The sequence below is a fragment of the Lynx canadensis genome, chromosome B4, assembly GCF_007474595.2.
Source record: "Lynx canadensis isolate LIC74 chromosome B4, mLynCan4.pri.v2, whole genome shotgun sequence".
Classification (NCBI taxonomy): domain Eukaryota; kingdom Metazoa; phylum Chordata; class Mammalia; order Carnivora; family Felidae; genus Lynx; species Lynx canadensis.
This window is the reverse complement of record NC_044309.1, coordinates 70,029,925-70,047,254: the sequence shown is the minus strand read 5'-3', so window position 1 is coordinate 70,047,254 and position 17,330 is coordinate 70,029,925. Positions and strand designations below refer to the sequence as shown.

The 17,330-nt window shown below is 35.7% G+C and overlaps 1 pseudogene; it reads left to right on the top strand.

Annotated features, from left to right (window-relative positions):
* Positions 1–4,022, top strand: part of LOC115518682 — a 136,210-nt pseudogene extending 132,188 nt beyond the window's left edge.
* Positions 4,023–17,330: the final 13,308 nt, after the last annotated feature.

The following is a 17,330-nucleotide window of genomic DNA, read 5'->3' as shown; positions in this document are numbered from 1 at the left end:
GGGTATAAACTTCTAGTTGTAAGGTGAATAAGTTCTGGGCATTTAATGTACAGCATGAGAACCATAATTCACAATATTGTATTATGTACTTAAGAGAATACATCTTAAACGTTATCACCACAAAAAGAAATGGTAATTATGAAACATGATGGAGTTGTTAGCTAACGTTGTGGTGATAATCATTTTACAATATATAGATCTATCACATCAACACATTGTACACCTTCAACCTATACAATGCTACGTTTCAGTTATATCTCAGTAAAGCTGAAGAAAAATAGGAATACCTGAATACAAATAGACAGATAAGTAATATGTGATATATTCCTGTACTGGCAGATCATACACCCATTCAAAAAGAAAAAAAATACTGTAAAAACTGTAAAAAAAACTGTAAAAAAAATAAAGTATATGGATTATCAGGTAGAACACTGAGCAGGAAGCTAGTGTCAAAGAATAATGGAAATTTTTGCTACATAGAAATTCAACTGTGAATCTATTATGAGCATAAAATTACAGTAAAAAAGTTTAAACTACTACATCAAAGTTTGAAACAAATGAGAGTAGGCTCATGTACTCCGACAGAATCAGATTACATATTACAATATGAAGTGACGTTAGAGAAAGGTGTTTGTTCAGAATTCCATGAGAAATTTAACTCTAGTAATAGGTATCTATAATGAAATGGCACTTTATCAAATTACTGCAGTGTTCACTGCCAGGTATGTAATACATATTCAATATTATAAAATCAGCTTAAATTTGGGGACTCTAACATTCCAGTGCTGAAAATATAGACGTCCCTGCCTTTGACTCCAATCCCCCTATATATATGTCTGCCACCTAGTCTGGCTTTAGATGTCAAATGCAAATATTTCAAATTTGTTAAAATGAACGTTTGCCTAATGGTGAATGTGGTAACTTTGTCACTATTCTTCCTCATCACCGATAATTAAAAACTTAACTTCTTGCAATATGATACTTTTAAATGACTTCTAACACTCACACAACACACTTGTTATTACTTCATCACAGGACATCATATGACTTTACGTGAGCTCCATATCCTAGCAGTTAGAGATATATAAACAGCATAAAAACCTATGTCTTATGCAGTGTTTAGCAAACTATAATTGTTCTCTCTTTGACATTTGCTTCCTATCTTCCGTATCTCCAAGTCCTTGATGTGCACATTGAAAATGTCACCAAGTCCTCTGAAATTAACCACATCTTCACATTTGAACCAGACAAACCTTGTTTATTTGCCCAAATCACACATATTCAGGGAATTCCAAACTACAGACAGCTCCTTAAATTTGTATTAACTGTCTAGAAAAACACATATACTCATCCTGGTAGAAACAACATTGTCTTTCGTGAGAAATGTTTTCTGGCAGGGTAGGAAGAATCCTTTAAAACAAACATGTGTTCCTATATACTGCAGAATTATTAGACTTTGGTTAGATTGTTCTTTTGTTGGAGTGGGATAGTGTATCAAAGAATGAAGTCTTTTCCAGGCAGGGCAGTAAAGAGAAAACACACTAGTGAAAAAAGATCAATCCATACTGACACTTTGATGGCAAAACAAACTTAGGATCTAACCAATCAATCTTTTTCATCATTGCACACTCAGATCTGGCCAAGACAGCAATGCAAAGAGATGTGTTCATCTTCTCTTACTTCTGATGTTATGAGGGTAGTTTGCTTTTAAGCTATTTTGTAAAGTTGGGTGCTAATTTATTCCCTAAAGAACCTAATTTACATCATGATTATTTGTTATGCTCTAAAGTCAGATAATTGTTCTCACCTTTTCCTTCCCTTAACTCAGCTTTTTAACACCTTTTCTAGAGTCTGCATAGATGATTTTGTCATTTTAAAAATACTCTTTCAGGACGCTGTCTATCCAATTTGCAAGTTAAAGTACATGAAACGTGTTACTATCAAAATTTATAGAATTGTTTTGTATTTGACTACCATAAATTTTGTCAACATTTTTTTGACACTGAATGTAGACCATCCTAGACAAATGGTAGGTGCCCTCTCTGGTCCAGAGGATTGAAAATGATAGACACACATACATGTACACATATACCCTGTTGAAAAGTTAATCATAATGGTTACAAAGTAACTTTTCAGAATCAATTTCAATTCTCTGAAATTTTGAATTACCTATTAAACACTCTTCCTTCGCAAATAGTAATTAATGAAAAGAAGAATGTATATACAATGTGTCTTACTTTCTATTTTTAACATTCATTGAAAAATATGGCCAAGTTCATTAACTCAAATGAAAGGAAAATTTCCATGCCATTATTTATTTTCAGAAGAACTCAATATCTACATTTAAATTCAAAATACAATAATATAGGGGTGCCTGAGTGGTTCAGTCAGTTGGGCATCCGACTTCAGCTCAGGTGATGGCCTCACGGCTCGTGAGTTCGAGCCCCACGTCGGGCTCTGTGCTGACAGCTCAAAGCCTGGAGCCTGCTGAGGATTCTGTGCCTCCCTCTCTCTCTGCCCTCCCCTGCTCACACTCTTTCTCTCCTTCAAAAATAAATAAACATTAAAAAAACACAATAATATAGAACAGAGTTTCATCCTTTATATTAGTATTTCTTAATATAATTTTATTGCCTTATTACCCACTTAGGATTGTCTACACATTTTTTTCTTTTCTGGTTACTTACATGAAGCCATTTTTCAAGGAATATAATTCTGCATAGTATTGGCTTTGATAGAATGCATAATGTGTTCCTATCACTTATTATTACTAGATTATATATTACTAATAATATTTTCATTAAATATAATATTCCTATGTAGGTAGAAATCTATTAACACTTTTTAGAGGGTTAACTATTTTTGGTGGGGGAAATAACTTGACAAACAAGATGCAGAATGTAGGATAATGAATGTGGACTAATAACAGAACCCTCCCAAAAAAAGATTGAAAGAAGAAATAGTTAAAATCTGAAGAAGAAATGAATAGAAATCAAGAGAAGCAGGGTAAGGAAGACTAGAGGTAAGGAGGGAGAAATACTACAAAAAGATAGAAGATGGAAGGCTAAGCAGCAGGGCAAGGAGCCAAGAAAAAGGAAGCAGAAGGGAGGGAGCTGGAGAGTCAGCGCGAGTTGCACGTAGTGGAGCGCGCTGGCTCTGGGGCCAGGGTGTTAGGTCAGCTACCTTAATGCGCAGTGGGAGCAACTGCCATGCTGTGAAATCATCCAGGAGAGTGAAGTCAAGGTGTCCTGCATGCTAAGGCAGGAGAGATCTTGGTAAAGGAGACCAATGTACAGAGGGTGGAGTCACGGGTCACAATATGTGGCGACATCCACGGACGACTCTATGACTTCAAGGAGCTGTTTAATGTGGGTGGTAAGACCCCGAGACCAACTACCTTTTCATGAGAGACTGTATGGAACATGATTTCTAGGCATTGAAACATTCCTCCTGCTGCTGGTACTTAATGTTTAATATAATGACCACATCACCAAGATCCTGGAGAACCACTAGAGTTGCCAGATCCCCCAAGTCTATGGCTTCTTTGCTGAATGCCTGTGAGAATATGATTTGGTGACCACATGGTGCTACTGCCCTGAGCTCTTTTGACTACATCAGTCTGTCAGCCATCATTAATGGCAATCTTTTGTGTGCACGGGTACTTTCTCCCTCCATCCAGACTCTAGACCAGATTCAGATGACTGACTGAAAGCAGGAGGTGCCTCATGAGGGGACCATCAGACCCTGAAGAGAGCTTCTGGTGCTGCCTACCTATTTCATGGTAACGTGCAGCCAGGGATGTTGGCCTGATCTGCTGTGCCCACCAAATGGTGAGGGAAGGTTACAGGTGACACTTCAATAAAACTGTGCTCACTGTGCTGTTTCTACCATTCTAGGAATGTGGCAGCCATCTGGGAACTGCATGAACACATCTCTGGAAAGATTTCATTATCTTCCAGGCTGCCCCGCAAGAGACATGTGGCATCCACTCCAAGAAGCTCGTGGATAACTACTTCCTGTAACCTTTTGACCCCTCTCCCCCTCCAATTCCTCTGGCCTCAGGCCACTGTGATTCTGCCCTCTTCTCCAAAAAGAAGCTGGGCTTTGGGGCTGGGGGACCATCGGTGACTCTGCTGTCATCCTCAAAGAGGACACTTCAAGAATGAGGACTTTTCCTGGAGAGGCTTGGAGCCTCAGCTCCATGTTCCTCTTGTTTCTCCCACTTGAACCATTAATGTGCCATTTTTCTCCTTTCCCCCTTTTTTCTTTGGTTTCAGATAAAATTTTGAGGAAAAAATGTATTGAATGAGTTTTAATGAGTAGATTTAAAGGAAAATACTAAATAATAGTTCAGGAGTTATTTAAATATGGAAAACCATGAAAATGTGGCTCTAATGACTACAAGTTAGAATACACTCTTCTATTTCACACTTCTTTCTGAGAAAGGTCCCTACTTTAAGGTTCCCTAGCTTGTGAATGACTCGAGAGTTAATTCCCATAAACTCTGTTATATCTCAGTCTATCAGATAAATTTATTTAATATTTATGTTGCACTTGGAGATACATATTTCATTCATTAACTTCATGATAAACTCTGGTGGGAAGCGATGCTCATCAGTAGAGATGAAATAAGATGTCTACAAAGTTTATATCAACTTATAGATTCCAGCCTCGAGTCTGTTCCAGTGCCCACCTCCAATGAACTTTACCCCTTCACCCACAAATTTGGTGGCCATATTATGACATTCATCACATTCTCAGGTTTGCAGTTCATGAAAATGTGTGCACAATAAAAGAATGACTAATCTCAATACTTTTAATACAGATTTAAATGTATAGTTTTGCAGATGACGTTGCCTATGCGGTACGATATTGGTCAATCAAGATGTATGTCAGAGTTCCATGAGCAACAAGTTGGTCTCCACCTGCCCATTTTTAAATTTTTTTTTAATGTTTATTTATTTTTGAGACACAGAGAGACAGAGCATGAACGGGGGAGGGGCAGAGAGAGAGGGAGACACAGAATCGGAAGCAGGCTCCAGGCTCTGAGCACAGGCTCTGAGCCTCAGCACAGAGCCCGACGCGGGGCTCGAACCCACAGACCGTGAGATCATGACCTGAGCCGAAGTCGGACGCTCAACCGACTGAGCCACCCAGGCGCCCCCACCAGCCCATTTTTAAAAACACAAGTGTAACATCTAGATTGTTCTTAAGGAACTTCAATACCAAAATCCAATAATCATATCTACCTGCATCCTTTCTCAAGTTGTAGCTTTCTTCAGGTTGAGAAGCTTTGTGATTACAATGATGCCTTTTAGCTCAAGTGCAGTTTTGGGGACAATCAATGAAATTCTGCTCTGGAGCATACACTGTGACATAATGGGATTCAGTTTCTGGCTTAGTTTAGCTTTGAGTCAGGGGCTGAAGTTTTTGCAGCTTTAGTATGATGTTCACTAGTTTGCAGAACTTTGAGATCTATGCTAGAAAATAATTACACAAAAAAATAGGAAATGTACCCTATCTTTATCAAAAGAAATAAAAAAGAAAAGAAAGAAAAGAAAAAGAAATAAATGAGAATTTAACAAGGCTGGTAGGGTGACATGTATAAATATGTTATAAAAATAGTCTGTAATTAGAGAATCCTAAGTTTTGGTTCTGGATTCAAGAGAAAAACTCTATATTAGTCTACATAAATATTGAGACAATTCAGAGAAAGGAGAGTCAGCATAAACCAAAGCGAAGAACAAGAGCTTTGGAATAAGACAACCCTAGGCTCACATCTTAACTGGGATTTTGATTTCTCCTAGAAACCTTAGTTTTTCTCTTTTTACAAAAAACTGTATTTCTTCTTACCCAGATTGGTGTCTGGCATTTTTCCTATTCTCCTATTCAGGCCAGGACAGTTCTGTTAAGGCTCTAGGTTTTCTGTAGGAGACTCAGTTCCAGCTTCTGCCTCCACACACTATGAGAGTCAGATTAAAATATTAAATTTTATATTAGTAATACCAAAACTCTAGTGCCCAAGACCTAGAGTAGGTCTCAGGTCTCCTGGAAGCAGCTAAAATATAAATGTACTTAACATTTTTGGCTTAGATTTTTTTATTTGGCTTCTTTCTTTTGAGTAAACCTATGTAATTAAATTGTTTGTAATTTAAATCTTCTACTCATGGTTTTCTTTATGTGTTTGTGGAAGAAAGCTGAGTATCTGGTTAACTTAATTTTCCATACTGCCAGCATCTTCTGTAAGAGACATTTTGAGGCCTCTGTATTCCTGGTTGTACTTCTCTGCCTTTAAAATATTACTGCTGTCTGTTTTGTGGTAAACCTAAAATAGGCAGTTTTGTGATGAATGGATGTAAAAAACTAGAATCTGTCTGGTTTTAAGTGAATGAACCCATTGCTAGGAAAATACATTGAGGTAGTATCTGGACTCAAATATTATTAACAAATTGCTAAATAATGCACTATATAATGAGCTATATTTTATTGAACAATGAGCCTAAACAACTTACTTCAGAATATTAACAAGGAAATGTATGTTTCTTAAACTAAATATTGTCTGGTATGACGATAATTTATACGATGAACATTGAAGATGAAGGATATTTAAAAATTTTTTCATAACTAAAATCAACTTTTAGAAAACAATATTTTATGATGGGAATATGAGAACATGGATCAGAAAATGCAAAATCAAAAATATGTATTTCTAATGATTTTGAAATTAATTTTGTTACTGTATCATATAGTCTATTAAAATTAAAACAAAAAAATATTCTCTCCTGGAAAATTCAACACTATAAAAATGTCAAATTAGCCCTTCTCTAAATGGGGTATTAATTTCAAAGAAATTTTTTCTAATTGTATCTCCTTGATTTTTGTCTGCATCGATTCACTTTTATCTGTGTTTAATCCCTGCCAACAACATCTAGTTGAAAATGAAAAGACAATCTCTTCTGTTTCACAAACAATAGTGAGCTTGATTTATTAACAAATTGACTAATCATTCTCTTCTGGGATTTATATGGTTTCAGGTCTCATATTTAGGTCTTTAATTCATTTTTACCAACATACTGGTTGGTAGTCACAGAACTGGCTACTTCTGCTGGATCAATATGTTGTATTAATTACTTATGAGACTCAGCTCTGATGTTGTTAGTAGCAACACAACTTAGTGAAATCTGTACATCCTATTTTTTTACTTTTACTCAAACTTCACAAATTATAGAAGCTGTTCTTTTCATAACAACTGGGATCAAAATGATCTGAATGTCTAAATAGTATCATTACAGCTTTAAGGAAGTGGTTTTGTACACTGTCTACAAACTTGTGACACTGTTTAATGTCTAAGTATGAAATTATCCTTTGAATTGAGAACCTGTAGAAGATTGCTGAAACTCAAAAATCTATACTACCTCCCTGGTCCAGGTTATTTATATAGATTGATCAAGTAATTGAAAATATTTTCAGAGGTGCGCTTGGGTGGCTCAGTCAGTTAAGCATCTGACTTCAGATCAGGTCATGATCTCACGTTAGTGAGTTCAAGCCCCACATTGGGTTTTTTTTGTGTACAGAGCCCTCTTGGGATCCTCTGTCTCTCTCTCTGTCTCTCTGTCTCTGTCTCTCTCTCTCTCTCTCTCTGATCCTCCTTCACTCATGCTCTCTCTCCCTCTCTCAAAAATAAACATTAAAAAAATAAAACAAAGAGAAATCATTTTCAGATAACCACAACATTTGCCATCATAAAGACTTGACTTCAGAGTAATACACATAATTAAAAAAAATAATACACTATTTGTGACTTTGTGCAAAATTATTAGCAGTGGAAGTTTTTAAGTTTAACTTGCAAGATATATATTCTCCCATCAAAACCTCAACATAATAAAGGTCATATATAAAACACTGACAGCTAACATCATACTCATTGGTGAAAAATGAGAGCTTTCCCTCTAAGGTCAGAAATAAGACAAGGATGCCCACTCATCACTTTCAACATAATTCAACATAATACTAGAAGTCCTAACCACAGCAATCTGACAAGAAAAAGAAATGAGGCATCCATATTGGTAAAGAAGGAGTTAAACACTATTTGCAGATGACATGATACTATACAGAAAATCCTGAAGACTCCACTAAAAACTAGAAGTAATACGTGAATTTAGAACAGTGGTAGGAAACAAAATTAATACCCAGGAATTGGTAGCATTTTTATACACTAATAATTAAGTAGCAGAAAAAAAATTTTAAAACACCACCATTTACAAATGCACCAAAAAGAATAAAATGCCTAGAAATAAACTTAATCAAAGAGTTGAAAGACTTGTACTTTGAAAACTATTAAGCACTGATGAAAGAAACTGAAGATCACACAAATGGAAAGATATTCTATGCTTCTGGATTAGAAGAATTATATTGTAAAAAGGTTTGTATTGCCCAAAGTAATCTACAGAGTCAATGCAAGCCCTGTCAAAATATGGACAGTATTTTTCGTAAAACTAGAACAAGTAATACTAAAATTTATGTGGAATCACGTAAGACTCCAAATAACCAAAGCAATTTTGACAAAGAACTAAACTGGAGGTATCACAATAACAAATTTCAAGATACACTACAAACCTGTAGCAATCAAAACAGTATAGTACTGGCACAAAAATAGACATATATATCAAGAGAATAGAATAGAGGCCCCCAAATAAACTCACATTTATATAGTCAATTAATCTATGATGAAGAAGACAAAAATATACAATGGAGAAAGGACAGTCTTTTCAAAAAATGGTGCCAGGAAAACTGAACCACTTTCTAACAACATACACAGGATAAACTAAAAATGAATTAAAGACCTAAATATGAGACCTGAAACCATATAAATCCCAGAAGAGAATACAGGCATTTTTCTGACGTCAGAATAGCAACATTTTTCTAAATATGTCTCCTGAGGCAAGGTAACCAAAAGCAAAATCAAACTATTGCGACTACATCAAAACAAAAAGCTTTGCACAGAAAAGGAAACCATCAGCAAAATAAAAAGACCAATGTACTGAATGGGAGATGATATTCGCAAATGATATATCTGATAAAGGATTAATATCCAAAATATATAAAGAGCTTAGACAACACCAAAAAAAGATAATCCAATTTAAAAATGGGCAGAGGACATGAATAGACATTTTTTTCCAAGGAAGACATACAGAGTGGCCAATAGTCACATGAAAAGATTTTCAACATCACTCATTATCAGAAAATGCAAATCAAAACCGCAATGAGATGTCGCCTCACACCTGTTAGAATGGCTAAAATCAAAGTGACAAGAAATAGCCAGTATATGAAGAAAAAGAAACCCTCATGTTCTGTTGATGGGAATGCAAATAGGTACGGCTACTGTGGAAAACAGTATGGAGGTTCTTCAAAAAATTAAAAATAGAAATACCATATGATCCAATAATTATACTTTTGGGTATTTACCTAAAGAAAATAGAAACGCTAATTTGAAAAGGTGTATGCATCTTTGTTTATTGCAGCATTATTTACAATAGCCAAGATATAGAATCATCCTAAATGTCCATCAATAGATGAATGGATAAAGGAAAATGTGGTACATATATAAAATGGAATGTTGCACAGCCATAGAAAGAATGGGATTGTGCCATTTGAGACAACATGGATGGACCTAGAGGGTATTATGTTAAGTGGAATAAGTCAGGCTGAGAAAGAAAACCACTCATAAGTGGAATCTAAAAAAGATAAACCAAATGAATAACCAAACACGAAGCAGAATCAGACCTATAAATACAAAGACCAAAGGATGGTTGCCAGAGGGAGGAGGAGTCAGGGGTTGGGCAAAATGGATGAAGAAGAGGTGAGAGATTCAGGCTTCTAGTTATGGAATGAGTGTCATGAAAATAAAAGGCACAGCATAAGGAATACAGTGATATTATAATAGCAATGTAACAGAACAGAGGATTGCTATACTTGTGATGGATATAGCATAATGTATAGGCTTTTCAAATCACTAAGTTGTACACCTACAGCTAATCTAACATTGGGTGTCTGATATACTCAAATTGAAAAAATAAATAACAGAAAAATAAATAAATTTTGATACATATTGTGGAAGAAAGGAAGGCAGGCAGGCTTCTTGCCAAAAGCTAACTAAATAATCTCTGTCTTTTGGTAAAGTGTGTTGGCAAGCGGTGGTGTGTTGGTTATGGTTAGGTTCTCCTAGCAATGTCATTTGGTTGTGCTAATGTAACCACATTTCCTTGGTGACCAGTGGTGTGTGTTTGTGAGGCAGAGTTGTGGTCCTAGTTAGTAGCCGTAGAAGTGTGTTTGCTTCTTGAGATAAGAGCAGGTTCTCACTGTAGTTTTAACCTGGTATGTGACCCACATAAACACCACATTCACAAATGAATTAATGAACACATGAATCCCCATACGCTATTAATTATGGAAGACAGAGGCAACCTGTTCTGTTTTCAGTATTTGCATGTGCCCTATGCATGTGGAAGAAATGGAATGGAAACATAACACAGAAAATTGTCATCTCAGCTTCATCATCAATCGTTACCTCATTCCATTTGATTTGAATTTGTGCTTGTATGAAACGGAAATCCCATTTAGAATATGAAATGAGATCATTTAAATGTTAAGATTTTAGCTGTCTTATTTCTGTTTTTACTTGGGGAGCAAATGAGGTCATGGGTGGGATTGATGTGTTGTAGGTATGTCATAGACTAGATCTCCCAAACAAGAGGTCAGACCAAACACAAATCAAATTTAAGAACCAAGAATTTCAGCCCTGCAGCTGTGTTTCAAAGCAAAGGATAACTCAAAGGTGACAAATTCAAGAGGGAAACAGTGGGAGAAGGAGCTAATGTTAGAGAATAGACCCAGAATAAATTATGGATAATCCAAAACCTGGCAAGGAATTGAGCTTAAATTTTGATGTAGAGCCTAGAGGTGTTGGTGGAAAAGGTGGCCTGTGGAAGAACGGAGACATATATTGGGGCTAAAATTATCAGTGGGGAGAAGGCATTGACTTTAAGATGCTAAGTTTTCAATAAATCAATAGATACTGGACCTCAAACCAAAAAGTCCAGGGCTCTCCCTTTTTAAAATTAGGACCATAGACAATTTTCATAAGCTATTTGTACCTCAATGTCTGTAATTCCAAAACCAAAATAAAAAGCTGACTTCTTTAACATTGTGAGGATAAACTGGGATAATACAATTAGTTCATAATGGCACTCAACAAATTGTTGTTAGTTATTTATTTGGCATATTTTTATTTCTCAACCTGACTGGGATTTTACATACAACAATCAAGGTAGTAAGCACATATATTATTTTCATCAATTATTGAAGCAAAATTTTTCTGTAACATAATGAGAATAGAATTTGACCCCAATAATATTGACTCATCCATCATGGTATCCTTCAGGGCAATGGTTCCTAACCTTGATTATTATTCAAACTTGAATTATTATGTGAGCTTTTAAAAAGTATCCACGTCCAGGTGCTAATCCAGAATAATGAATTTAGATCTAGATGAGGCCCAGGGATCAGCATTTTTAGTTTATTTTGAGGGAAAGAGAGCGAGAGCTGGGGAGGGGCAGAGAGAAAGGGATGGAGAGAGAATCCCAAGCAGGCTCTGCACTGTCATCACAGAGCCTGACATGGGACTCAAACCCATGAACCATGACATCATGGCCTGAGTTGAAATCAAGAGTTGGATGCTTAACTGACTGAGCCACCCAGGTACCCCAGGAATCAGCATTTTTAAAAAGCTCTCCTGGTGTGTTTTTTTTTTTTTTTAATTTTTTTAATGTTTATTTATTTTTGAGACAGAGACAGAGCGCGAATAGGGGAGGGACAGAGAGAGAGGGAGACACAGAATCCAAAACAGGCTCCAGGCTCTGAGCTGTCAGCACAGAGCCCGATGCGGGGCTCGAACTCACGGACCGTGAGATCATGACCTGAGCTGAAGTCGGACGCCTAACCAACTGAGCCACCCAGGCACCCCTCTCCTGGTGTTTTCAATAACAACAATAAAGGTTGTTTCAATGTCAACAATAAAGGTTGACAACTACTTGTGTTAGCTAGGCTGATCTACCATAGTTTTCTCTACAAGGCCTTATTCTGAGAAATCATCTGCTGAAGTAGAAGAATCAGGAAAAGCAAACTCTAATCCCTTTAAATTCACTTTGGAAAATGTTATGCCAATCTGATGTTGCCAAACCTCATAAGGCATCCAAGATTGGCAAATTCCTCTGATATTAAATTCAAACTGCATTTCTTTCTATTTCTTGGAAAAGAAGCTTAGAAAGTACTCATGTAGAATACAGTCTACCACAAACTCTGACAAAATTTCAGCCAAGCTATGCAAAGAAAAATTCTTAATCTACACACATTTTCTAGAGACATATGATATTTTTAGAGTACTTTTTTGGCAAACACAAATACAGCATCAATATACAGCCACCTTCTACTTTCCATCCCATATACAGACAGCATTCAGATAGAGCCAGTCTCTCTTTACCTTCCAGTGAAAGGAAGAATTCTGTGGGAAGGACACAGCTGCCTGTAAATTATAAGCATAGCATGCATATGCCATTGCTTAATCACCAGAAGACTTTCTCTCGTCTTCAGAAACCTGCTGAGGCTAAACAATGGGCTGAGCACTAACAATTCTCCAGGGAATTTGGAGTAAGCTGACTCTTCTGCATAAATCACTGAAAGTAAGTTGTATGCAGCTCTTAAAAAAAACCCCAACAAGCTAAAAAAGCTAACTGAGATGGGCACCCAGGGCAGACTATGTTTGGGGTGAGAGATCAAGGCATGAAAATTTTTTTTCTGCCTAAATCTAATCCTATAGGTCAATGTTACTCAAAATTTGTCTGTAGACAATTGTCCAAAAATTGTTGCCAGTCGAAGCACAGAAAGTGAAGGCAAGCGTTTAGAAATTCCCCATCAATTTGACAAAGGAATTTTATACCTATTAAATCTAATAACAAAAAATGGGCTTGTATTTTATAGGTCTTTTCTTCATTTTCGTTTAATTTCTTTTTATGGAATGTCAGTGATTGGCAAATTGAAAATAAAAAAATAAAGTGGATTCTTTACCACATATAGTTCTAGAAACACTGCTCTAATTTAGTTCAGCAGAAACTTTTGTAAAAGCCAGTGCTTAAATTAGTGTTATAATGAAAGGAAAGACAAATAAATTTTATGTAGTTATAATTCCATGCTGCTCTTGAACTTTAAAGTCAAAAAAGTAATTTATCCTGCTTATTGTCTTTATAAAATTTAACTGTTAATGCCTACACCATAGGATAAATATAAAGATTAAATTAGATAACATAAAGTGAATCAGTCCTTAGCAGGACATGCATGGCCTTTCTGACCTGGCCCCTGACTATCTTCACATCTCCCCTGTCCTTACTCCATATGCATATAAAACTCAAATATAGTCGCCTACAAACATATTTCAGTTTACTCTGTGTCTTCCTTAAAAATATTTTAAATGACAACATAAAAGTATTCCAAGTCACCAAACTTAAGAAGGAAATACAATTATACAATTCAAGTAACCATAAAGTAAAAATACACCAATTACTCAAAAGAAGAAAGATTTTACCTGACAGTTATACCAGAAAGCAATCCCTCTCTCTATAACCTATGGAGAAAATACTATAGTGTAATTATTAAACATTTTATAATGCGCCAAATGTAGGATTTAAATAAATGGTTACAAATTCTTTAACACTCCTGCCATAGAAAGATGAACTTTTTATTTCTGTTGGGGCTGTATCAACCAATAAAATACAGAGAAAGTGATATTTTGTGACAGTTGAGGCTCACTCAGTAAAAACCACACAGCTTCTATCTGGTTCTTTGGAATGCTTATTTTGGGGATATTTCCTCTTAGGACACTTCATCTTTGAACCCAGCCTCTATGCTGGGAGAAACCTAAACAACATAGAGAATTCATGTATAGATAGTCTTGTTGAACACTGCTTTTAAGTCATCTCAGACTTGGTGCTATACATCAGAGTGAAGGATTCTCCAAATGATTCCAACTCCTAGCCATTTAAGTCATCCCAGCTTTCCCAGCTTTCTGATATCCCAGTTGAGCAGCCAGATATCATGAAGCTGAATCAAGCCCTCCCTGCTATTCTTCAACTTCCTGCCCTATATAATTCATAAGTGTAATAAAATGCTTGTCACTTTATGCCTTCAAGTTTTGGGTGCATTGTTTTCTTGCAACAGATAACTCGAGCAGTAAATGATATTTTCACATCTTTGTGGATCGAGATGATGGTGATCATTTTTCCCCTTATTAAACCTTTCAGGAGATTTTGTTGCCTAAATATGAAACAAAGCACAATCAACACTGATGAAAGCTCATAAATGGAGAGGTGCTACTTCTTGAGGAAAAGACTCATTTTAATGACTCTATGCCATTTCAGATACTATCTTTCGGCCTGGGCTACCCACAGTCCCATATCCACCTCTATTTTTAGGCCCTTTCAAGGTTCATCTTAAGATGTTTCTTTTTCTGAGTTACTCCTTGAAGACTCAACCCTACCCCAGCAGAATTAGTGGTTCTCTCCTAACTGTCTGCTGGAGCACTCTTTATTTATTTATTATTATTTTTTAACTGAGGTGTAATTAACATACAGTGCTATATTAGTTTCAGGTGTACAGTATAATAATTCAACAAGTCTATTCATTACTCAGTGCTCATCGCCATATGTATACTCGTAATCCCCTTTATTTCACCCATCTCCTTACCCACTTACCTTCTGGTAACCACCAGTTTGTTTTCTGTATTTATGAGGGTTTTTTTTTTTGTTTATTTATTTGTCTTTTTTATCTGTTCATTTGTTTTGTTTCCTAAATTCCACATGAGTGAAATCATATGGTATTTGTTTTTCTCTGTCATATTTCACTTAGAATTATACCCTCTAAGTCCAAGTTGTTTCAAATGGTAAGATCTCATGATTTTATGGTTGAGTAATATTCTTGTGTGTGTGTGTGTGTGTGTGTGTGTGTGTGTATGCTACATATTCTTTACTCATTCAATTCATTAATTTATGGATCAATGCTGGATGTTTGGGTTGCTTCCACATCTTGGTTATTATAAATAATTCTGCAATAAACATAGTGTATATATATTTTCAGATTGCTGTTTTTTTTTCTTTGGGTAAATACCCAGTAGTGGAATCCCTGGATCATATGGTAATTATATTTTCAATTTGTCAAGGAACTTCCATATTGTTTTCCACATACAGTGCCTACCAATTTGCATTCCCACCAAAAGTGCACAAGAGCTCCTTTTTCCAAATATTGGAATCTTTTCCAAAAGATAGAAGAGGAAAGAAAACTTCAAAATTTTTTCTATGAGACCAGCATTACCCTGATACCAAAACCAAATAAAGACATTACAAAAAAAAAGACAACTATAGGCCAATATCTTTGATGAATACAAAAATCCTCAATAAAATATTAGCAAACTAAATCCAACAATGTATTAAAAATATTCATCATGATCAAGTGGGATTTATATTTCAGGAATGCAAGGGTGATTCAATATTCACAAATCAATCAATGTCACATTAACAAGAGAAAGGATAAAAACATTGTGATCATCTCAATAGATGCTAAAAAAGCATTTAACAAGGTACAACATCTATTCATGATAAGGATTCTCAAAAAGTAGGTTTACAGGGAACATACCTCAATATATTAAAGTCCATACATGAAAAACCCACAGCTGACATCATACTCAATGGTGAAAAACTGAGAGCTTTCCCTTGAAGATCAGGAAAAAAGACGTCCACTCTTATCACTTCTATTCAACATAAAACTACAAGTCCTAGCCACAGCAATCAGACAAGAAAAAGAAATAAAAGTCAACCAAATTGGTAACAAAGGAATAAAATGTTTACTATTTGCAGATGGCATAATATAATATGTAGAAAACCCTAAAGATTCCACCTAAAAACTACTAAAACTAGCAAATGAATTCAGTAAAGTCACAGGATATAAAATTAACATACAGAAATATGTTGCATTTATTTCACTAATAATGAAGTAGCAGAAAGAAAAATTAGTACAACCATCCCATTTACAGTTTCACCAAAAAGAATAAAATACATAGGAATGAACTTAACCAACGAGGTTAAAAACGTGGACCCCAAAATCTATAAAATGCTGATGAAAGAAATAGAACATAACACTAACAAATGGAAAGATATTCCATGCTCATGGTCTTGGAGCACCAATATTATTAAAACGTCCAAACTACCAAAGCAACCTCTAGATTTAATGCAATCACTATCCAAACACCAACATTTTTCACAGAATTAGAACATATAATACTAAAATTGTATGGAACCATAAACGACCCTGAATAGCCCTAAAGCAACCTTGAGAAAGAAGAACAAATCTGGAGGTATCACAATACTAGATTTCAATGTATACTCCAAAGCTGTAGTAATCCAAACAGAATAGTACTGGCACAAGAATAGAGACATAGATCAATGGAACAGAACAGAAAGCCCAGAAACAGCACATGTATATATGTTCAATTAATCTATTACAAAAGAAGCAAGAATATACAAGGGGAGAAAACAATCTTTTCAACAAATGGTGCTGGGAAAACTGGACAGCTACATGCAAAAAAATGAAACTGGACCACTTTCTCACACTATACACAAAAATAAACACAAAATAGATTAAAGACCTAAATGTAGGACATGAAGTCATAAAACCCCTAGAAGAAAACATAGGTAGTCATTTCTTTAACATGAGCCATAGTAACATTTTTCTAGATATGTCCCCTCAGGCAAGGGAAACAAAAGCAAAATTAAACTATTGGGACTATACCAAAATAAAAAGCTTTTACACCATGAAAGAAATTATCAACATAACAACAAGGCAAACTACTGAATGCAAGAAGGTATTTATAAATGATATATCCAGGGGTCACCTGGGTGGGCTCAGTCAGTTAAGCATCTAGTTAAGCATCCATTTAGCTCAGTTCATGATCTCATGGCTTATGAGTTCAACCCCTATGTCAGGCTCTGCTCTGGCAGCGCAGAACCTGTTTGGGATTCTCTCTTTACTTCTCTCTCTGCCCCTCCCCTGCCCCTCCCAAGATAAATAAATAAACTTTAAAAAAATAATAAATGATCTATACAATAAGGGATTAGTCTCCAAAATGTATAAAGAACTTATACAACTCAACACACACACACACACACACACACACACAAAAACAAAAACCAACAACAACTCACTGAAGAATGGGCAGAGGACATGAATAG